This window comes from Equus caballus, chromosome 25 (assembly GCF_041296265.1).
Source record: "Equus caballus isolate H_3958 breed thoroughbred chromosome 25, TB-T2T, whole genome shotgun sequence".
Taxonomy (NCBI): Eukaryota; Metazoa; Chordata; class Mammalia; order Perissodactyla; family Equidae; genus Equus; species Equus caballus.
In genome coordinates this window covers 15,620,007-15,644,527 of record NC_091708.1, presented here as the reverse complement: position 1 = coordinate 15,644,527, position 24,521 = coordinate 15,620,007, and the positions used below count along the sequence as shown (strand labels likewise).

The following is a 24,521-nucleotide window of genomic DNA, read 5'->3' as shown; positions in this document are numbered from 1 at the left end:
AATGAGAGACAAAGAGGGGCAGTATATAATGATAAAATGGACATTCTACCAAGAGGACATAACACCTATAAATATATGTGCACCTAACCCAGGAGCACCAAAGTACATAAAGCAACTATTAACAGACCTAAAGGGAGAAATTAACAGCAACAGAGCAATAGTAGGGGACCTCAACACCCCACTCACATCAATGGATAGATCATCCAGACAGAAAGTCAACAAGGAAATAGTGGAATTACATGAAAAACTAGACAAGTTTTTTATATATATATATAAAACACTCCATCCAAAAGCATCAGAATACACATTCTTTTAAAGTGCACCAGGAACATTCTCAAAGACAGACCATATGTTGGGAAACAAAGCAAGCCTCAATAAATTTAAGAAGATTGAAATCATACCAAGCATCTTTTCCAACCATAATGCTATGAAACTAGAAATCAACCACAAGAAAAAATCCGGGAAAGTGACAAATATGTGGAGACTAAAGAACATGCTACTGAACAACCAATGGATCATTGAAGAACTTAAAGATGAAATCAAAGAATATCTGAAGACAAATGAAAATGATAATACATCATACCAATTCATACAGGATGCAGCAAAAGTGCTAATGGGGGGCTGGCCCCGTGGCCGAGTGGTTAAGTTTGCGCGCTCCGCTGCAGGTGGCCCAGCGTTTCCTTGGTTCGGGTCCTGGGCGCAGACATGGCTCTGCTCGTCAAACCACGCTGAGGCGGCATCCCACATGCCACAACTAGAGGGACCCATAACGAAGAATATACAAGTATGTACCGGGGGGCTTTGAGGAGAAAAAGGAAAAAAATAAAATCCTTAAAAAAAAAAAAGTGCTAATAGGGAAATTCATAGCAATACAGGCCCACCTTAACAAAAAAGAAAAATCTCAAATAAGTAATCTTAAACTACACCTAACAGAACCAGAAAAAGAAGAACAAACAAAGCCCAAAGTCAGCAGGAGAGAAATAGTAAAAACTAGAGCAGAAATAAATGAAATAGAAAACAACAACAAAAAAAAACAGTAGAAAGGATCAATGAAACTAAGAGCTGACTCTTCGAGAAGATAAACAAAACTGACAAACCCTTAGCCAGACTCACTAAAAAAAAAAAGAGAGAAGGTTCAAATAAGTAAAATTAGAAATGAAAGAGGAAAAATTACAATGGATACCACAGAAATACAAAAGATAAGAGAATTCTATGAAAAACTATATGCCAACAAATTGGACAATCTGGAAGAAATAGATAAATTCTTAGACTCATACAACCTTCCAAAACTGAATCAAAAAGAAATAGAGAATCTGAATAGACCAATCACAAGTAAAGGGATTGAAACAGTAATCAGAAATCTCCCTAAAAATAAAAGTCCAGGGTCAGATGGTTTCTCTGGAGAATTCTACCAAACATTCAAAGAAGATTGAACACCTATCCTTCTTAAACTATTCCAAAAATTGAAGAAGACGGAGTACTTCCTAACTCATTCTGTGAGGCCAACATCACCCTGATCCCAAAGCCAGACAAGGATAACACAAAGAAGGAAAATTACAGGCCAATATCACTGATGATCATAGATACAAAAATCCTCAATGAAATACTGGCAAACTGAATATAGAAATATACTCAAAGGATCATACACCACGATCAAGTGGGATTTATATCAGGGACAAAGGTATGGTTCAACATGCACAAATTAATCAATGTGGTATAGCACATTAACAAAATGAGGAATAAAAATCACATGATCATCTCAATAGATGCAGAGAAAGTATTTGACAAGATCCAACACACATTTATGACAAAAACTCTCAAAAAAATGGGTATAGAAGGAAAGTATCTCAACATAATAAATGCCTTATATGACAAACCAAGAGCCAACATCATACTCAATGGAGAAAAACCAAAAGCCATCCCTCTGAGAACAGGAACAAGACAAAGGTGTCCACTCTCACCACTCTTATTCAACATAGTACTGGAGGTTTTGGCCAGAGCAATTAGGCAAGGAAAGGAAATAAAGGGTATCAAACTGGTAAGGAAGAAGAGAAACTCTCGCTGTTTGCAGATGACATGCTTCTATTTATAGAAAACCCTAAATAATCTATCAGAAAACTATTAGAAATAATGAACAACTACAGCAAAGTTGCAGGGTACAAAGTCAACTTACAAAAATCAGTTGCATTTTTATACTGTCACAATGAACCTACAAAAAGAGAACTCAAGAATACAATCCCATTTACAACTGCAACAAAAAGAATCTAATATCTAGGAATAAATTTAACCAAGTAGGTAAAAGATTTATGCAATGAAAACTATAAGACATTATTGAAAGAAATCGATGATGACATAAAGAAATGGAAAGATATTCCATGCACATGGATTGGAAGAATAAACTTAGTTAAAAGGTCCATATTACCTAAAGCAATCTACAGATTCAATGCACTCCCAATCAGAATCCCAATTACATTCTTAATAGAAATAGAACAAAGAATCCTAAAATTCATATGGAACAACAAAAGACCCCGAATAGCTAAAGTAATCCTGAGAAAATAGAACAAAGCTAGAAGCATCACAATCTCTGACTTCAAAACATACTACAGAGCTATAGTAATCAAAACAGCATGGTACTGGCACAAAAACAGACACACAGATCAACAGAACAGAACTGAAAACCCAGAAATAAAACCACACATCTACAGACAGCTAATCTTCAACAAAGGAGCGAAGAACATACAATGGAGAAAGGAAAGTGTCTTCAATAAATGGTGCTGGGAAAACTGGACAGCCATATAGAAAAGAATGAAAGTAGATCATTATCTTCTGCCATACACAAAAATTAACTCAAAATGGATTAAAGACTTGAAGGTAAGACAAAACTCCTAGAAGAAAATATAGGCAGTACACTCTGACATTGGTCCTAGCAGCACCTTTTCAAATACCATGTCTACTCAGGCAAGGGAAACAAAAGAAAAAATAAACAAACCAGACTACATCAGACTAAAGAGCTTCTGCAAGGCAAAGGAAACCAGGAACAAAATAAAAACGCAACTCCAACTCGGAGAAAATATTTGCAAATCATATATTTGACAAGGGGTTAATCTTCAAAATATATAAAGAACTCACACAACTCAATGACCAAAAAAACAAACAACCCAATCAAAAAATGGGCAGAGGATACAAAGAGACATTTTTCCAAAGAAGACATACAGATGGCCAGCAGGCACATGAAAAGATGTGAACATCACTAATTATTAGGGAAATGCAAATCAAAACTACAATGAGATATCACCTTATAGCTGTTAGAATGGCTATAATTACCAAGACAAAAAACAAGTGTTGGAAAGGATACGGAGAAAAGGGAATCCTCATTCACTGCTGGTGCAAATGCAAACTGGTGCAGCCGCTACGGAAAAGAGTATGGAGATTCCTCAAAAAATTAAAAATAGAAATATCATATGACCCAGCTATCCCACTACTGGGTGTTTATCCAAAGAACTTGAAATCAACAATTCAAAGAGACTTATGCACCTCTATGTTCACTGTAGTATTATTCACAATAGCCAAGATGAGGAAGCAGCCCAAGTGTCCTTCAACAGATGAATAGATAAAAATGATGCAGTATATATATATACAATGGAATTCTTCTCATTCATAAAAAAAGACAAAATGGTCCCATTTGCAACAACATGGAAGGACCTCATGGGTATTATGTTAAGTGAAATAAGCCAGACAGAGAAAGACAAACACCATATGATTTCACTCATATGTGGAAGATAAACAAATACATGGACAAAGAGAACAGATTAGTCTTTACCAGAGGGAAGGGGATTAGGGGGTGGGCCTAAGGGGTAAAGGGGCACATATATACGGTGATTGACAAATAATAATGTACACCTGAAATTTCACAATGTTATAAACTATTATGACCTCAATTTTTAAAAAAAGGATAGGTTGGTAAAATAAGATGATTAAACAATGGTCTGAAGTTGTAGTGGGAACCCAGGGGGAAATCCAGGGTACAGGAAATCAGAGGGCCTGGGATCCTCCAACTGAAAGGCCGGGGTTACAATTTTAATGCAAGGCTGGGGGAATGTGTCAAGATTTCTCAGGCAAGAAGGCAAAAATATTTTTGAGAAAAGCTGGAAAAGAAATATTCTTAGTAACTGAAAAGAGATTCCAGAGAATTCAGGGTAATGGGATAAAAGGAGGTCAGAGTGTGTGGGGGTGCTCATTTCCAAGTCATAGTCCCACCGTTAATGATTCAAAGTTTTATGTAAATTTAGCGTTCATTTTCTAGCTATCCCCAGAGTTTACAGTCACCAGTGTGTTTGGATTTGTGGTTTCCTGGGAAGCCATTCTGTCCCCAAATTACTACATATTACCAGTGCCTGAAACACCACCAATACAAATCTATTGCTCTGAAATTACTGTTTACAGGTGCTTCTAGGACGATAACCTCTAACGTGGTTGTGAAAATTAGATGAGAGCAATGCACTGTGGGAAGTATATACTAGGAATGTGGGGGGCTTCAGGAGATTGGAGAGGGTTTCTGAAAGGTTAGAGAGGAAGACAGCAAAGGGAAAATTTACCTACTTCATTATTTCTATTTAGGATAATGCTTCCTTCTAAAACCCATAAAACAACCTGTTCCTTTACATAAGTTATTATGTCTCCTGCAAACACACACACACCCCCTTTGCTTTTTATTTTAAGTAAACTTCAGAGAATGCAAAAAGAAACTTCATTTCAGTCTGTGTGAATTATTGCAAATCCAAAAGAGGAACCCGAAATAATAAGCGTCAACTCTGAAACGTGACTTGTGCTCCATAATCAAGATGTCTGGCTGAGCTGTCTTTTAATCAGGAGTCAGAAGTATATCCGGCAGCCAAAATCTTCAATTACTGAAAGCCTCCCTCAGAAAAAATTGTAAAATGTGTTGCAAGTTATATCTTAATTAACATGTTATTTTTAAAAAGTTATCATAAATGAAAATTAATAGGATGAAGAGCTCTAAAGAACACCTTACATTGGCTAGAAATTTGCTTCTGGTTTCACCGAAGAATGAAGATCTAGATTGGCAAAATGAGATCACACAGCTATAAATGTGAGGCTACAGAGTAATGCTATTTTTTTTTAAAGGCAGACCTGAATCTGTCCACCCAAAGGCACACAGACCCAATCAATCAGGGTATTATCCACCTCGGGAAGCTACTAAATTAGTCCCACACTTTGGGGACTTTCCTCCATAGTCCTTTGGATCTTTTCACTGGTGACACCAAGACACTGGGCTTGGTTTTAGGAAATAGTCAAAAGCAGTTCAGAGCTTGGTTTGGTAAATCAGATAGATGATAGGACAGAGAATCACCACTTTTTGTTAAAGAAGGGAGGGTGGTTATAAAAGGATGAAAATTACCTTCATACACCTTTTAAACTGCCTCTGGGGGAAACCCACCAAGGGAAATTTTGAAAGTGTTTTAAGAAATGGCAGTATTATCAGAATAAATATATATAAAGTCTAAAATGACTTTTATTTTAAGTCATTTAAAATATGATTGAGATATAGAAAGTCCCTCCAAGCTTGCTACAGAATGGAGAGCTTATACTCAATACGTTATTTTTAATGCATTTTAAAGAAAATGTGATAAGGATTCTCTAAATTCTTGTATATTTTAAATCTCATTACTTTATAGCCATACTGCATATTCTCTCCATATGATTATAGGAAGCATTTTATATATACACTGAATTCAAAAGTCTTTTGCAAACAGGTGGCTGATGAATAACCAGATCTTTAATTCATAAATTTAACTTGTTACACTCATTTGCTTTATTGTGTGTAATACACACAAACCCTGAATGATTCACACAAACTATTTTTTACTCATAAAAACATGCCAAAACCTTTTCAGAGAGTTGCTTTTGTCTCTTTTTAGAGTGTTCATTCTTCAGTGTGTATAAACAAGCAAATGTTTTGATATTCAAATTAATGAAAGCAGTAGAGATGAGAAATGAATCCATCTGAAAATCATACACTTCCATTTGATGCATATTAATGAAAAGCTCACACACAAATAAGTTATTTGAGGGGGTATCCACCTTACATGCAATGAAAAATTCCCCTGCAGGTAAAACAGATAGAAACGTTATTTCGTAGTTAACCACAGAATCTGAATTCTAATTCTCCCTCCCCCAGAAGAGCAAATGGCTGGAAGCACGGACTTCGAGGGTAGGGTGATATGGATTCAAACCCTGACGCAGCTATTTGTCAGTTGTGTGACCTTGAGCAAGTTAATTCACTTTTTTGAGCCTTAATTCATTCATCAATAATACAGAAATAATAACAATACTCATTTCACAAAGTAATTTTAAGAATTAAAAAAGAGGGTGCATGTAACTTTCTTAGCATAGTACCTGGGATGACTTTAGTTGTCGTTGTTATAAAGATGATCATTAGGTTGAGCAACTCTGTTTTTTCTGTGCATCAGTCTTCTCGCCTATAAAATGGGACTGTTACCTAATTGAGGAATGAGAAATAAATGAGACGACATAGAAAACTTAAATGCTATGCAATACTGGATTTTGTCAGGATACAAAGTGTTCTTTTGCCTGCATTACAAAGAACAATAAAATGCCTTATTCCCTAAGCCATTTCAGACTGAGCACACATTCTGAAGTCCTGGCATTTCCTCTGTTAGCCATAAGGCTTTGGTAATTTCAGTCTGAAGTGGTTGAGTTTCTCTGGGCTTCACCAACAGATGGAATCATAGTAGGTATAATAAATCAGATTGTACTGGTTCCTGCCCCATCTACTCAGGCAGGACCTGCAGCAACCCCACCCCGACCCCTCAGAGTCTCTCTCAGGTATGTCTGGTGTTCCCCAGATTTTAGCTCAGAATAAACTCTCCCAAATTTTCATTTATAGATTGGTTATAGATTATTTTCATTCACAATACAAATTACCAGAGCTAGTGGTCCAGAAGAGGGTCCAGGGTCTGACTACACTGGATGTCAACACAAACCCACCCTTGGTGAGAGGAATCCCCAAGAACTTTTCACCAAGGCCTCAACCAACTCTTGGCAGCCCTGTGCACCAAGGAGGAATTCTGAAATCAAGCTCTTTCCCAGGTTCTAACTAAGAAAAGAGAGGTGGGGCCCCTCTGCTTTTGTCTCCCCTAACCTATCTGTTCTTTATCATCCCACCCAGTCTCTGATGGGGAGTAAGGCTCAGAGCTCTTCCGCATGTCCAGCCTCAGCTAAGCTCTCCTTGCTTCCCTCCAGCTCTCTCCATCACAAGACATTTGTGGACTGTAAAACAAAAATGGTGCAGAGAAAGTAAGAAATATCTCCTGCTTCTCTCACTCCATGGCCTGGGGACGCTGGCTTCATGAAGGGAGGGTTATAACCTTGAAGAGGTAAAGTGGGTCAGGCTTTTGTACTGTAATAGGTGGAGTCATTATTGCTCTGCAGTGCCTTTTTAATGCATCTGGAATCTTCTTTTTCTTATTCTGGCTGAGAGGAAATTCTGCTGCTTCTCTTTCTTTTCTTCCTCAGTTAAACGGGCAAGGGTGTGTGTGGCCCAAAGCAAAAGAAAGGGAGAACTTCAGATCTGGGACCTTCAAATTGGTTTCTAAAACCACTGACAAGTCACCAGGGAGAAAAAGGAAGAAGGGATTAAACTGGACATATCTCTGTGGGAAAATTTGAGCACAAGAGACTGAGTAGAGAAAACGCCTGTGACCCAGTAACATTTACAAACAAATGTTGTAAATGTTACAACAACCAAATCCTATGGGTAACTGAGCCCAGAAAGCAATAGGGGCCACCACCAGTGTCAGTGACTTTTGTAGCTGGGGACTGAGTAATATATCCAAGTTGAATGACCACTCAGAGACTGGATTAAGAGATCTTAATCAACCCTGAGGCATCGGTCAAAAACACTTTTACCAGCCTTAGAAATCTTCAAAATCAAAAGACTAGGGACATATAAGGAGCTGTCACAGAATGATAAAGGTATATACAGCATCATGGGTTACATTCAGGTAGTCCTTAGGGCCAAAGACTGAAATTCTTACTTGATGTTCATTTAATCCTAGCTGGAAGTTCAGCTATCTCTGGGCAGGTATAAGATCTTAGCTCCACTTGGCAATGATGGGACCTGATTTCTCAAATCAAACTGGATCCCTTGGCCCTCCACTGAGTTGTCCTGACTCTATAACATGACCTCAGAATCTGAAGATGACCTGGGAATGGCTGAAACTTGAAGGTGCCTTTGTCTTAGATGGAAAGGATGCTATGGGTGCAGCCTGGTCCAGATCTGATAGAGACACATGACCAGAAAAAAGAACTAGGGGACAGAAATAACCCAAGACAGTGTTATTTAAATAGCAGGATGAAGGAGAAACATTGAAACACAATCTCTTTAAAGTTATATGTGCTTCTGAGGAATGAATAACACTTTCATGGGAATATATAATCCTGTGGGTCAAGTGTCTAATACATACTTCCAGAAATAACTAGGTATGTTTAGCCTTTAAAAAATAATCCATAGAGAGAACTTAAAGCCACTTCACCTGGCCAAAATTGTCAAAATAAGACAAATGAGTAAAAGCTACAGGAAGACAGATTTCAAAGACATTTAAGATAAAATGTTTAAACAACTGAAAGATGGAATAGGTTACCTTTGGAGCCTCTATAATAAAATATTAAGAGTATAGGTTTGAGAATCCGAAAACCATGGATTTGAATCCTGATGTTAAACTGTACTAGTTGTGTTACTCAACTTCTTTGGGCCTCCCTTTTTCCATCTGAAGGATATGGATAATAACAGTGGAATAATCCTGGAATATTGAAGGATTAATGAGATAACGTAGTCACAAGTTGCATAATGATGGAGACAAGTTCTGAGAAATGAATCATTAGGTGGTTTCATCATTTTGTAAACATCATAGAGGGTACTTACACAAACCTAGATGGTTTGGCCTACTACACACCTAGGCTACACAGTACTAATCTTATGGGATCACCACCTTATGTGCAGTCCGTCTTTGACTGAAATGTCGTTATGCAGCACATGACTGTACATAAAGCATTTATACAGAATCTGGCACTTAAGAACACTCAGTGAATGGAAGTTGTTATTATTACTGCTTTTGTGTTAGTAATGGGCATAAAGTAGAAGTTGGCAACTACAGATCGAGAAGATAGCTTTGGAGACTTTACATCATGTAAACAAACAATGTTTTTTTCTAAGAAAATGTGTTCTGAGCAAACAATGACTTTAAACAGCTCAAAAGAGATGAAGTTAATTGTGTCCACTGGCAAGAGGAGACTCAAAATGTGTAAGCCTGCTCACCGCACCTCTCCATCCTCCTCATGTGATGTGTAACCATATAGCCCAGCACAATAAACCAGACAGATCAATAAAGTTTAAACAAGAATTCCCACATGAGGTAATGCAGGGGAAAAAAACCCCATCAAATTGGATGATGACATAAAGGGCCTCTGTGTGCGCGTTGAAAATATCTGTAAGTGATTTTATATGACCTGAAGCAGAATACCAAGGGCTAGTGATTACAAAAATAATGGAGCAGAAAGATAGCAACAATATTTAAGGTTATTGAAGACGAGTAAGCATAAAGCTGCCATTTGAAATGAGAGCATCTAATCCAATTCTATAAGGAATTAACTAACTGATCTTTGATTTACTTGAAACACTTGATCAAACTGCTTTCAGAAAGACAACTATATCTGCCTCAGCTGGAGAGTTAAAGGTAAGCCCTGTCTCGATTGAAATAAGAACTCATAACACATTTCAGTGTATTATTTGGTTTTAGAGATTGTCTTTATTAGATGGGTATCGAACGGATGCTTCCTGGATTAGCATATGAGAGGAAGGACCAATAAATTTATATCTTTTCCATTGTTAGCATAAAAACTCAAAGACAAACTACATAATGTTACAGATGATCCTGTACACATTGCAGATCTTTTGAGGAAATAGAACTTGATCTTATTCAAAGTGTGAAAAACCCCATTCCAGTGACAATCCCTTTATCCTAATCATTGGTTTCAACTAAAAGAGACTCCCAATCCTAGACAGTGAACTGATAAGCTCAGGTTAAGCCGTCCACATGGAGCCTTTTGTTTATGAAATGGCCATGCTGTTACTGAGGAGCAAAGGAAAAAGTGCCTTCTCTCCACTCCTGCCACAGACAGTCCTGGCCTTCATACTCACAGCAGGCCGGGGGCTCTCCTTATCGGGTTCCTGCTGGTTCAGCTCCTAATGGCCTTGCTCAATTCCCATTCTGTCTGCTTCACTTTGGGCTGACACAGCAAATGCACGTGGAAGAGGTGTGCAGTGTAGCAGGAGTCAGAGACTTGAAACAAAGAAGGCTCCTTTTATTTATTTATTTGTTTGCAATTTTCTCCAACCGTTGATGGTCAAGGATTTCAGTGGCTGGCACCAGGGAAAGGCACTGGAAGAAATCAATTTTCAATAACCTCAGAGATCACAGGGCACTGGATAATAAGCAATAAGTCTTTGTGAAGAACAAATCTTGTCTAAAAGAGGGCCAGTGGGTTTGTGCCAAGCACAGCTAAAGACAGGAGGGAAGGACTAACAGAAATATTACACCTTGACTCCAGTGCGCCAGAACCATTTTGGATTCCGTTCCGATTGACTGTGTCATCAACATGCTTCAGAAATGCCTTTGGGACCATTTTCTGATATAGGTTAAAGGTTATGTCCAAAGAAATGAATGCATGAGGGGGCTCTAGAAATTACTGTGTGAATTTGAAGACCTTGTGAAAGTCAGGTTACAGAATTCAGGCTATTAGGAAGATTAAGTTTCATCAGGAAATTATGATTCAACACAGACAAGAACATTCGAGCTAATCATTTTTTGACATTGAAATATACTGTAAATAGGGTTTTATAGTTCCCTTTCTAGAGGTTATTTGAAGTAGCACAGGCTATCATATGCTCCTGGTTTCTTATAGAATAAAAGTCTGTCTTCTCAGACTTATACACAAGGCAATTTATAATCAAGTCCCAGACCACCCTTCAAGCTGCATCTTTTCCCCACAACTTCCAAATCCTTTACTCCAGGCACATAGAAGTACTTCTTTTATATTCATTGATTCATTTATTAATCCATACACTCATTCATTTATTCAACATCTACACTGCACCTCATTTATTTAACTAAGCAATCTTGTAAGATGGGTAGAGCATTTTCATTTCTCTTTGGGTAGAAATATGAATGCTCTGGTAAGGCATCTGAACTTAATTCCTGAAGGGCATGGAGATTCCACAAAAGTACATGAAAACTCAAACAATTTCTGTCATGGAATTGACTTAGTCTGAATTTTAGTTGAGAAAGATAACTCTGAAGGCAATAGAGGAGGTGAGGTGTGGTGAGGGAATTGATAGTGGGCACAGAGGATACCATAAAAATCCAAGCAAGGAATAATAAGAGTATAAATTAATCTTGTGGTGATGGGAATGGGGAAACATGGAATCAGTATGAGAGACATTTAGGAGGTAAAGTCATAGAGGGCTAAGTGACTGATTAAAAAAGGAAGTGAGGGAGAGGGAAGGGCCAAGAGGAGACGTGCATTTCTAGCTCAAGTGATTCATTAATGGTGTTGCCATTAACTGAAACGAGAAGTGTAGGAAAAGCAAGTTTGCAGGAGAAAATAAATCCCTTTATGTCTTCTGCTTTAGGTACTGTGTGACATCCAAGTTGAGATGCCATCAGGCTGCTGAACACGTGAATCTGCGCTATTCTGAGTGGAAACATCAAAAATGAATTAATACAGTTTCAATTCCTGTTCTGTTTCTTTCCTGCCCTTTTACTTTCACCTGACTGATCAAAGACTCTAAGTGCTAATATCTTTTTAACACCAACTTAGAAGTATTTGTGAGATAATGAAATAAAGGCAACTATTGGATGAGTAAATTTGTACAGTCTTCCTGGAGGGCAGTTTAGCAGAATGAGTTTCAGTTAAAAGCCACAATCATTTATAGCTCCTCCCATCAAGAAGTGGAGTCTATTTCTCTACCCCTTGAATCTGGGCCTGGCCATAGAACTCGCTTTGATGAATAGGACATTAGAAAACATGACACAAGCAGAGGATTGAAAAGTATTCACACATTGAGGTTTTCCCTCTCTTACTGCTGGCAAACCTTTTGCCACCACATGAACCAGCCCAGGCTGGCTTCCTACAGGAAGAAAGACACTGTAGGGAGAAGCCCCAGCCATCTCAGCTGTGCCAACTGTGGCCCTGGACACCCTACATTGTAGTTTCTCAACCTTGCCACTATTGACATCTGAGCTCAGATAATCCTTTTTTGTGAGGGGCTTTACTGTGCATTGCAAGATGTTTAGCAGAAGCTCTAGCCTCTACCGACTAGATGCCAGAGCACCCTTCCCTCCCTCATTGTGTTAGCCAAAAACGTCCTCAGACATTGCCAAATGTCCCTGGGGGGCAAAATCACTACCATTTGAGAAGCTCTGGTCTAGACATATTCATTATCATCTGGAGATATTCAATAGGTAGTTTTTATAATAATAGCAAGCAACATTTATTATATGCTTATTATGTCATATATGCTATAGTATATATTTTACATGGATTATGTCACTTAACCCATAACACAAGCATAAGAAGTAGGTATTATTAATATCTATATTTTAAAGATTAGAGATTTGAAGTAAATAAAGGTTAAATATTATGCCTAAGTTCACCTAGCTAGTAAGTAAAGAAGCAAGGATTTGAACTCAGGCAATCTGTTCCCAGTACAACTCCTTTACTACCATCTGGAGCGAACCCATTCACTGCTGAGTTCTCATTAGGTACTAAAGCAGATTATAAAAGAATATGTATACTGTGATATCATTTTACTTTTTAAAATGAGGAGCACTGTATGTAGGCATAAAGAAAGCCTGCAAAGATATACATCAAAATGTTCACCATGGTTATCACCATCTGGGTGCTGGAATTTCTTATACTCTTTCTGTATCTCTAAATTTAAAAATAAACATCTACCTATCTTCAAGCAGGTACATAGTGAGTGGAGAGAGTAACACATGTATGAAATAGCTATAAAGCAAGAACATAAATGAAATAAGCACGAATAGAAGAACAGAATATAACATGAAAATCAAGTAGAGAATGATTATTTCTGACTAGGCACATCTGAGAAGGTGGGGGAAGATTTTAGTAGGTTCTGAAAGATAATTAAAATTTTAAGGTGAACATAGGGCAAGAAGGTTTAAGATATGGGAGTATGAATTATGTAGGGCATTCTTGTGGAAAGGGAAGAAGTCTTATCTGCTCGAGCAGGTACGAGATAAGCTGGGGAAGATAGTCTGGGGCTCAACACTGGAGGATATTGAGTGCCAGAATGAAGAGTTTGGATTTCCTGGTGAGCTACTGAAAATTGTTGAGGAATGGGGTGATATGATTAGAAATGTGTTTTATAGAGAGAGATCAAACAGTAGTTACGAGTTGGAAGGAGCAGAGATAAGAGGCAAATTAAGAATGAAAATATCTAGGCAAAAATGATGACAGCCTTAACTAGGACAACATCAAAAAACAGAAACAATACTCGGAGCATTGTGGAAAGCAGAGAATGGAGGCTCATGAACATCAGCATTTAAGGGCAGATAGAGTAAGAGAAGCTAGAAAAGTAGACTGAAAACAAGAAGCCATAGAAGCAAAAGGAAAACCAGAAAAGGACATTTAGAGGAAGCCATTGGAGAAGACAAAGAAAGTGAATCTAGAGTGACAGTAGAGTTTGTGTGAAAGATTCTACTGACAAAGAAGGCTAAGGGGTCCAGGTAAGAGGTGATGGATGGATGGACAAGTGCAGAGACAGTGAGATGAAAGGCTAAGAGGTTGTGGTCACACAACTGTTTCAGAATTTCAGGTTTTAGAAGTGAAATAGTTCTAGTTTGTTTAGGATTGACCAATATCCTCGTTACTAGGCATGAACTTGGGCCAATTTTAGCTTGTAAATATTATGGGGAGTTTTAATTTTATTATTATTATTATTAATATTACTGAGGAATATTAGCCCTGAGCTAACATCTGTGCCAGTCTTCCTCCACTTTCTATGTGGCTCGCCACCATAGCATGGCTAACAAGTGGTATAAGTCCACACTTGGGATACAAATCCACAAACCCAGGCCACCGAATTGGAACATGCCAAACTTAACCACTATGTCACAGGGCAGCCCCATAAATATTATGTTTTTATCAACTTTGCACCACCAGCAGAGAAACAAGGTCCACTGAGTACCCTCTCATCATCTTCTGGGATCCTTCTTCTATCCCACTCCACAATACTTCAAAGTATTCTTACAATATCCCCCATCTCAGATGCTACCCCTTCACACTTGGTTCTTTCAAGAACAAATAAAATAGCAGAAAACACAGCACCTACTCATTGGGGATATCTTCCTCATATATATTAGGCTATCAAAAATAGACCTAAGTCGTACTTGGAGAGCTCAGATATACTTAGTTTTCATTGCTTTTCTGTCTGTTACCTTCATGGCTTCATGTTTAAAATACAACCTGCTCTGTGATTCCCCTCCACCTCTCAGGTGGACAGTAAATGCTCTCAGTACATAAGTCTTTTGTCAAAAAAGACATTGAGGAGGATTCAAATCAATTTGGAGACCTCAGGATCAGAGATCCTGGAATTTCCTGGAATCTTTAAGGAGGCTCTTGTTTTGATTGCTTGGGTGTGATAAACTCAAAGGCAAACTGATCTCACTTCTATCTTGTTTTTAAAAATAATCAAGGCTTTTATTAGAAGCATCACTATTTAACATACTATGCAAAGGTATGGACATATGTACATATACATGTGGTTATCTTTGCTTTAATTTTTTTATATAACATGGAATTTTATAATACCTGTCACCTGAGAAAAAGTACACCCTGGTCGTTAAGAGTGCCAACTCTGGAGTGAACCCACAAGGGTTTAAATCCTAGTTCTACCACTATGCATTCATGTGGTCTTAGAAGTCATTTAGCTGCTCTCTGCTTTATTTTCTCAACTGTAAACGAAGTCATATATACACCTTAGAATAGTGCCTGGCACGCGGTGAGCAATATATATGCTTTAGCTACTACTATTAATTTTCTTTTCCACTGCCAAAGGATAATGGACATCCCCCCAGGTGAATAAACATAAAGCCACCTTTTGCAAAGTGGCACAATAATCCAATTTATTTAGTATTCCATAATTTATTCAATGCCCTATTGATAAGTATTCAGATATTTTTCCATATTTTAGCTACTAAATTGCTATATTATTAGACATATATCTCCTTAAAAGCTCATGCCCTCATTTCCTTAGGATATCCTCTCCAAAGTCAGATTACTGAGTACAAAGGTGTGCGCACTTTCAGTTTTGAAAATACTTGCCAATTAAGTTCTGAAACTGTTGTAATAATTCACACAACCACCAGCAGTGTGTAGTGTCTGGGTGTTTTTTTAAAGATTTTATTTTTCTCCCCAAAGTTCCCCAGTATATAGTTGTATATATTCTTCGTTGTGGGTCCTTCTAGTTGTGGTGTGTGGGACGCTGCCTCAGCGTGGTTTGATGAGCAGTGCCATGTCCGCGCCCAGGATTCGAACAAACGAAACACTGGGCCGCCTGCAGCAAAGTGCACGAACTTAACCACTTGGCCACAGGGCCAGCCCCTGTAGTGTCTGTTTTCACACACACATTCATACACACACACTTGCCACCACTGAATAAAAACAATATTTAAAAATTTTTTACCAATCTGAGGGCTGAAAAATGCTCAGCTTTTATTTCCTTTCCTCCAACTTCTATTGAAATGGGACATCACTTGATACAGTCATTGGCCATTTGCATTTTATGAGTTTCCTGTTTGTAGCCTTTGCTCATTTTACTATTATCTATTATCATTTTGTATGTGCTCTTTGATAGTATGTTCATTAACCCAGTGTATGCCATATGTACTGTTAGTATTTTTCTACCTTCCAAGGCTTCATCATCCATGTATTGGTGAATGGCCACTCTTTAGACAATGGCTTTGAATCAGTCTTTCCTGGCCGCTGAGGATTTGTGGTTATTGAAGTATGAGCATTCAATGCAAATGCATTAGGAGATATGCATGTTTCCTATTATAAAATCAATTCTTCTAAAAATCTCCCTGAAATGAGACAGCATCACATCAATATTCACACTTTACCTTAAGAAAAATAAACCTTTTCCTGAAAAGGGATGTCTGGTTCATTCACTATCTCATTGTGAGCCCCATTTCTCCAGGACAATCTTGCATCCCAAAGCATTGTGTTCTTCTCTGATATGTAATGGGAATATATGAGGCTCAGTAAGAAGCTCTAGGATCCCTGTGGTTTTCAATTAGCTCGGGGAAGGCCTGGTGCATCTTACCTCAAACACTCACTAGATCAAAGATCATGCTGTCTTATGTCTATGGTTTTTGTCTTCCCAATGAAATGGTAAGCTCAATTGTCATTTTTTACTTTGCTTTTCAGGAGTCCTGATGTTTTCTTGGACACAGAACAAGGTTATTTGGCACTTTTCCCTGTGAGTAATGATCTATTTATGGACCTGTTTCTCTGGCACATTTCTCCTGACATAGTTTTCAAGACAGAGAGAAAGAAGGAATGAAGTTGAGCCAAATGGCTCCCCAGCATAGAAAATGGGATAAAGCAGCAGGGGATTCACTCAGTCAATCAACAACTATTGAGTCTTTTCTATGGAAGAGTCCGGGTGCCTACCTACCAACATTATACAATTTAAGGAAAATCACAAGACTCACCTAAACTAAAACACCTCCCTCAACAATAAAGACTCAGTTCCTAAAGATCTTAGTAACATCCTAGACAAAATCAATAGCCTCAGATAAAGAAACTCATGACAGTAATCCAAAGGGGCAAGAAGAAAAAGCAATCGAAAGGCTGCTCACAGATAGGATGGTGTTCAAGACAAAGCACAGTCACAGACGTATTTGGAAATAGCATTAACCTGCAGCATGACCATTACAAACATACATTTTTTAAAGCACAAATACTGAGTATCAAATAGTGAGGAAACGACATGGTGACAACCTGAGAGTGGATTCACGCTGGCTACAGTCTACGATGGGGGTGAAAATGAAAGGTGAGAGAAATGGAAGTGACACCATTATAAGAATATAATGGAGACTTCTTGGGCTCAGGAAGGAGAGGAATGATGGTATGTTCCTGACACAAACCACAGAATGGGCACCTGGCTAGGCAGAGGAAGAGCAGGCGTGGAAGACAAATATCCACATGCTGGCTGGAAGACAACTTGACTGACCCAGTGCCCAGACACACGCTTAACATTCTTTGCAGGATTTCATTTCTCAAAGGGTAGATAAAATCATTAGGTAGACAACTACCCTGTAACTTATTCCGATCCACAGGGATGTGGAATGATGGAAATATCCTCAAAATAGGAACATGAGGGATCATGATAGCCAAGGAGGAATATTTCAAGGACTTCAGAGAAGAAAGGAGAAAAATTTCTTAATCTAAAGCTCTAGAAATGGTTAAAAGGACTAAGCGTGTGTATGTGGGAGTAGGAGAGTCCCAAGAGTAAAACTATGACTCAAAAAACAATAAATGATTCTGCTGGGGAAGGAAAGGAGAGTTATCTAGAGAGATTAGGGTGACTACACAAGATTGTGTTTCAACAGGTTCTGCTTTAAAGACCATATGCTAAAAGGGACACATGAATAAGATAAGTATATTCAAATAAATAATTACAAGTATTTGTAAGGACAGTAACAGCAAGAACAAACTACAGGAACGAAGGGTTGAAAAAAAATTAGGAGAGAAAAGGAGAGTTTTATTGGCTTTGGTAAGAAAGAGAGATGATGAATGGGGTAGATGATGGGTAAAAAAATGGAACTTGGTAATTCTTCTGTTGCCCTGGTTGGGGTATGGACTACAAAGTTGTCTGGGGGAGGGGTTGGAGCCATGGCTCAGAGATTAGCAGCAAGGGCTGTCTAAAATGGGCAAGAGTGTAGATGAAAAAGAAATGCACGGGGAAGGTAGCTCAGAGAAAAGGGGCAGAAGACTGAGAAAACGTCCAAGGAGAAACTCCCCAGAGGAGAAAGCCATATGGAGCAACTGATAAGGTGAAGTTTGCACTTAGCAGGCCCTCAATGTAGTGTACTTACAAACACAAACATGCTTAAGAATGTATATGTTGGACTTAGTAGGAGTAAATCAGTGTTAGTTAGTGAACAAGAATTTCTGAATGTTGGAGAAAGCTATGATTCTTTGTTCATTTTTAACATGTCTGTATTTGAAGGGTGCTGCTGGTATTTTGTCCAAAAATAAAAGGAGAAGGTAACTGACATTGAGAATGAACAACATGCCAGGTGATTTATAGATCATCAGATACTCCTTACAATAATCATATGAGGTAGGTGTTAATAACCCATTTTTAGATGAGGAAATTGAAGGTCAAAGAGGTCAAATATCTTGCCTATGTCAAAGCTAGTAATGCAGACCTGAAAATCGTCTGTTGGACTCCAGAACCCAAGCTTGTCCCATTATTCTATACTATGTCTCTGGGGCAAGTACAAAGATATCATAAACTCTTTAAGTATCAGGTGGCATATCGCTTACCGCCTACACAGCTTTGGGGCAAGCCTCTTATCTCACCCTGTCTCATTAAAATATGCCTCTCAGGAGTAATCATTTGGAATCTCTAACCCAGCATGTTTTTGGCCCACCCTTTGCCTACCCATTGCCCAACTGAGTTGCTCCATTAGGCATCTAGCTTCCAACTCTCAGAAGCTCAGGGTAATCTCATTCATTCATGACTCTTTTGGTTCACTTACTCATTCACTTACTCTTCCATTTATTCACCCATTCAATAAATATTTATTACATATTCAAATATGTCTAATAATCAAAGAAAAGGAATCTATCCGATTTCAACTGTTGCCTGACTGTCATTAAGACCTTAGTCAGCCTGCACAGGGCTTACCTATTCATCCACTTGAATTTTCCTGGTGATTTTAATCAAAAGGGTTTTTGTTTCTCCAACTCTGCAGAGGTAAAGGGCATGTGACATTTACTTTATCAAACCACACAGCCCTATCTAGCAAGGCTGCTGATTCTCTTTTAGGTTCATGTGAAATAGCTAGTTCCTTCTGGATCAGCTCAGACCCCTCCCCAGTTTGTCCTCTCCATTTTCCTCTTCTGCAAGCAGACCCCTCTCCACCCACCTACAGTTTTGAAAACAAGGCTGAGAACCTTCTCAACTCCTCTGGGTAATCACAGACACGCTTAATATTAAAATGGTAACAAAGTAAGCATAAAACTTAATAGCTTTAGGTAAGTAATTTGGGGCAAACTAGGTAAAGTGCTTCCCTGTATGAATGCCAAATGTGTACTCTGTTTACCATAGAACACCTCTGAGTCATATCAAAGAGAAACATATCAGATCCTAGGGTGATTTATATCCTCAGCCCACACATACATTTCCATCTGATTCATACTACATGCTTTGGTTTTCGATTGCCAAATGAACAGTAAAAATTTGAGCCTCACATTCCTAGAAGAGTTACTTCATCTCCCTTCATTTCCTATAAAATCATGGCGCTGAATTAGCAATAATGTATTAATAAATGAGCACTTTTGCAGAACTTTAGGGTTTACCCTCTCATACATTATCTCAAAACAATTTTTTGTGAGTTACTCTTGCACTCATTTTACAAATGAAGTAATTAAATCTAGAGAGGTTAAGAAAACTCTCAGGTCATGCAGTAAATTCTCAAACCCAGATCTTTGGATTGAAATCTCATGCTTTCCACTATAATACACCATTTCCAAATGATCTTTATGATCTCTTTCAGGGGCTAGAGGTCAGTATGGACTGCAAAGTTGTCTGGGGAGGGGTGGGAGTCATGCTTTAAGAATCAGCAACAACTGGCGGAGCAAAATGGCGGGGTGAGCTGACCCGGGATTCTCTCCCCTCCAAAATACAACAAAAGATTGGAAGAACTGAATTTCAGAGAATAAACATAATGCCAGCTCGTTAGAGACCTACAATACCAAGAAGGCGGAGATCATAACCTTGCTTACACCTTCGGAGGCGCTGGAACGGTAGGAGAGAACATCGCTCCCTCCCCTAGAGTCTGCGATCACTGCGGCGCAGGTCGGGAAGGAGCGGGTGAGGGGCCACGTGACCGGGGGATCATCCAGGACTCCTGCCGCTGATTCAGTGGAGACCCGCTGAGGGGGGAAAGCTTCTGTCTGCGGGGACCCCATAAATCAAGGGCCTTGGGAGACCAGAGAACAGAACTGATGTGAACCCAGACCACGCGTGTGAGTAACAGCCCCTCCCCCCCAGCAAAGCCAGTGGGCGCAGCCATCTTGCCCCAAGGCGGAGAGCTAACACGCCGCTCTCGACCCCCATCTAGTGGCAACAGGCTGTAACTGCAACTGAATTCTACCACCATGAGAAAAAACCGCTCCTCTACCATCCAGCAATTTATAAACGATAAAAACACAGAATTAAGTCCTGAGGACTTGGAATTAGGTAAACTAAGTGATAATGAATTCAGAGCAGCTATAATCAAAAAACTCAATGAGATAGAGAGAAAGATAGAGAAACAAGCTGAGTTCTAGAGTTACTTCACAAAAGAGATTGAAATCATAAAGAAGAATCAAACGGAATTACTTGAGATGAAAAACACAATGGACCAGATAAAACAGAATACGGATTCCCTGAATGCCCGTGTAGACAACCTAGAGGAGCAAATCAGCATAATCGAGGACAGACAGGCTGAATGGCGCCAGACAGAGGAAGAAAGAGAACTAAGAACTTAAAAAAATGAGGAAAATCTCCGAGAGAGAATGGATTCAATGAGGAGTAAGAACATAAGCATCGTAGGAATTCCCGAGAATATGGAAAAGGAAAATGGAGCAGAAAGTGTGCTTAATGAAATTATTGAAGAGAACTTCCCAAATCTAGGGATCAACGGAGAAATGTGTGTAGAGGAGGGTTTTAGATCTCCTAGATTTGTCAATGTAAAAAGACCCACCGCAAGGCACATAATAGTAAAGTTGGCAAATAGGAATGATAAGGAAAGAATACTCAGGGAAGTAAGAAAAAAAAAGAGAATAACCTATAAAGGAGCCCCTATCAGACTGTCAGCGGATTTCTCTACAGAAACCCTACAAGCTAGGAGAGAATGGAGTGATATATTCAAAGCTTTAAAGGATTAAAACCTTCAGCCAAGAATACTCTATCCTGCAAGAATTTCCTTCAGATATGAGGGAGAAATTAAATCTTTTCCAGACAAACAAAAGTTAAGGGAATTTGTAACTAAAAGCCCTCCATTACAAGAAATCCTCAAGAAGGCTCTCATACTTGAAAAAAGAAAAAAGGGAGAAAGGGGACACAATCCACAGACTAGGGAGACCGATGGATAGAACCAGAACAGGATAGCAAATATTCAACGATAGCATTAGGGTAAAAATAAGGAAACTACCAAAACAAGGACGATCTTAGCACTCTAACTACAAATTAATAAGACGAGTTGGAATAAAAAACGAAAATAATTATTTAGGAGGGGAAGAGCAAAGGGTCTAAATCAGTATTGGTCGAGTAAGTAAGAGACCACCAGAGAATAGACTATATTATACACGAGATTCTAAATACAAACTTCAAGGTAGACACTAAAATAAAGTACAGAACAGAGTCACAAATCATAGATAAGGAAAAATCTAAGAAACCCAGCATAAGAAATTGCAGTATTAAATGGGTAGTCTAAAGCACACAGGAAAAGAAACACAGGAAAACAAGATAATGAGCGACAGATTGACAGCATTAAGTCCACATGCATCAATAATCACTCTCAATGTGAACGGATTGAACTCTCCAATAAAAAGACACAGAGTGGCAAAATGGATTAAAGAACAAGATCCAACAATTTGTTGCCTCCAGGAAACACACCTCAGCCCCAAGGACAAACACAGACTCAGGGTGAAGGGGTGGAGGACAATACTTCAAGCAAATAGCAAGGAAAAAAAGGCAGGTGTTGCAATTCTCATATCAGACCAAGTGGATTTCAAAATAAAACAGGTAAAGAGAGACACAGAGGGACAATATATAATGATCAAAGGGACACTTCATCAAGAAGAAATAACGCTTATAAATATCTATGCACCCAATACAGGAGCACCAAGATTCATAAAGCAACTATTAACAGACCTAAAGGAAGATGTTAAAAACAACACAATAATAGTAGGGGACCTCAACACCCCACTCACATCAATGGACAGATCATCCAGACAGAAAATCAACAAGGAAATGGTGGAGCTGAATGAAAAACTAAAACAATTGGACTTAATAGACATATATAGATCACTCCACCCTGAAGGAGCTGAATACACATTCTTCTCAAGTACACATGGAACATTCTCTAGGATAGACCATATGTTGGGAAACAAGGCAAGCCTCTACAAATTAAAAAAAATTTGAAATAATAACAAGCATCTTCTCAGATCATAGTGCTATAAGGCTAGAAATTAATTACAAGAAAAAAGCTGAGAAAGGCACAAAGATGTGGAGACTAAACAACACACTACTGAACAAGCAATGGATCATTGAAGAAATTAAAGAAGGAATAAAAAAATACCTGGAAACAAATGAAAATGGTAGCATGCCATACCAATTCATATGGGATACAGCAAAAGCTGTATTAAGAGGAAAACTCATCACAATACAGGTAACAAACAAGAAAAATCCCAAATAAGCAACTTAAAGCACACCTAACTGAACTAGAGAAAAAAGAACAAATGAAGCCCAAAGTCAGCAGAAGGAGAGAAATAATAAAAATCAGAGCAGAAATAAATACCATAGAAACGAAAAAGGCAGTAGAAAGGATCAATGAGACAAAGAGCTGGTTTTTTGAGAAGATAAATAAAATTGACAAACCACTAGCCAGACTTACAAAGAAAAAAAGGGAGAAAGCTCAAATAAACAAAATCAGAAATGAGCGAGGAGAAATAACAACAGACTCTGCAGAAATACAACAGATTATAAGAGAATACTACAAAAAACTATATGCCAACAGAATGGATAACCTAGAGGAAATGGATAAATTCCTGGACTCCTACAATCTCCCAAAGCTCACTCAAGAAGAGGCAGACAATTTGAACAGACCAATCACAAGGAAAGAGATTGAAACAGCAATCAAAAACATCCCAAAGAATAAAACCCCAGGACCAGATGGCTTTCCTGGGGAATTCTACCAAACTTTCAGAGAGGATTTAATACCTATCCTTTTCAAGCTATTCCAAAAAAATTAGGGAAGATGGAACACTTCCTAACACATTCTATGAGGCCAACATCACGCTGATACCAAAACCTGACAAGGACACCACGAAAAAAGAGAACTACAGGCCAATATCACTGATGAACATAGATGCAAAAATTCTAAACAAACTTTTGGCAACCAGAATTCAGCAATTCATCAAAAGAATCATACATCAGGATCAGGTGGGATTCATACCAGGGACACAGGGATGGTTCAACATCCGCAAATCAATCAACGTGATACACCACATCAACAAACTGAGGAATAAAAACCACATGATCATCTCAATAGATGCAGAGAAGGCATTTGACAAGACCCAACAGCCATTTATGATAAAAACTCTGAACAAAATGGGCATAGAAGGAAACTACCTCAACATAATAAAGGCCATATACAACAAACCCATAGCCAACATCATACTCAATGGACAAAAACTGAACCCCATCCCCCTGAAAACAGGAACAAGACAAGGATGCCCTCTATCACCACTCTTATTTAACATAGTACTGGAGGTCCTGGCCAGAGCAATCAGGCAAGAAAAAGGAATAAAAGGAATCCAAATAGGGAGGGAAGAAGTGAAACTCTCGCTGTTTGCAGATGACATGATCTTATATATAGAAAACCCCAAAGAATCCATTGGAAAACTGTTAGAAGTAATCAACAACTACAGCAAAGTTGCAGGGTATAAAATCAATTTGCACAAATCAGTAGCATTTCTATACTCCAGTAATGAACCAACAGAAAAAGAACTCAAGAATACAATACCATTCACAATCGCAACAAAAAGAATAAAATACCTTGGGGTAAATTTAACTAAGGAAGTGAAGGACCTATATAATGAAAATTACAAGGCCTTTCTGAGAGAACTGGATGACGACATAAGGAGATGGAAAGACATTCCATGTACATGGATTGGAAGAATAAACATGGTTAAAATGTCCATTCTACCTAAAGCAATCTACAGATTCAATGCCATCCCAATCAGAATCCCAATGACATTCTTTACAGAATTAGAACAAAGAATCCTAAAATTCATATGGGGCAACAAAAGACCCCGAATTGCTAAAGCAATCCTGAGAAAAAAGAACAAAACGGGAGGCATCACAATCCCTGACTTCAAAACATACTACAAAGCTA

The 24,521-nt window shown here is 38.5% G+C and overlaps 1 protein-coding gene across 5 annotated transcripts in view; it reads right to left on the bottom strand.

Moving 5' to 3' along the window:
• PLPPR1 (phospholipid phosphatase related 1) overlaps positions 1 to 24,521 on the bottom strand; it is a 263,835-nt gene that overhangs the window by 224,065 nt on the left and 15,249 nt on the right. For 3 of the 5 annotated variants that reach the window (XM_070250788.1, XM_070250789.1, XM_070250791.1), the window contains exon 2: positions 6,418 to 6,520. The exons of the other annotated variants lie outside the window; for them this stretch is intronic. The gene's annotated coding sequence lies outside the window, so the exon portion shown is untranslated. The remainder of the gene's footprint in view (positions 1 to 6,417; positions 6,521 to 24,521) is intronic. 5 annotated transcript variants of the gene reach the window in all.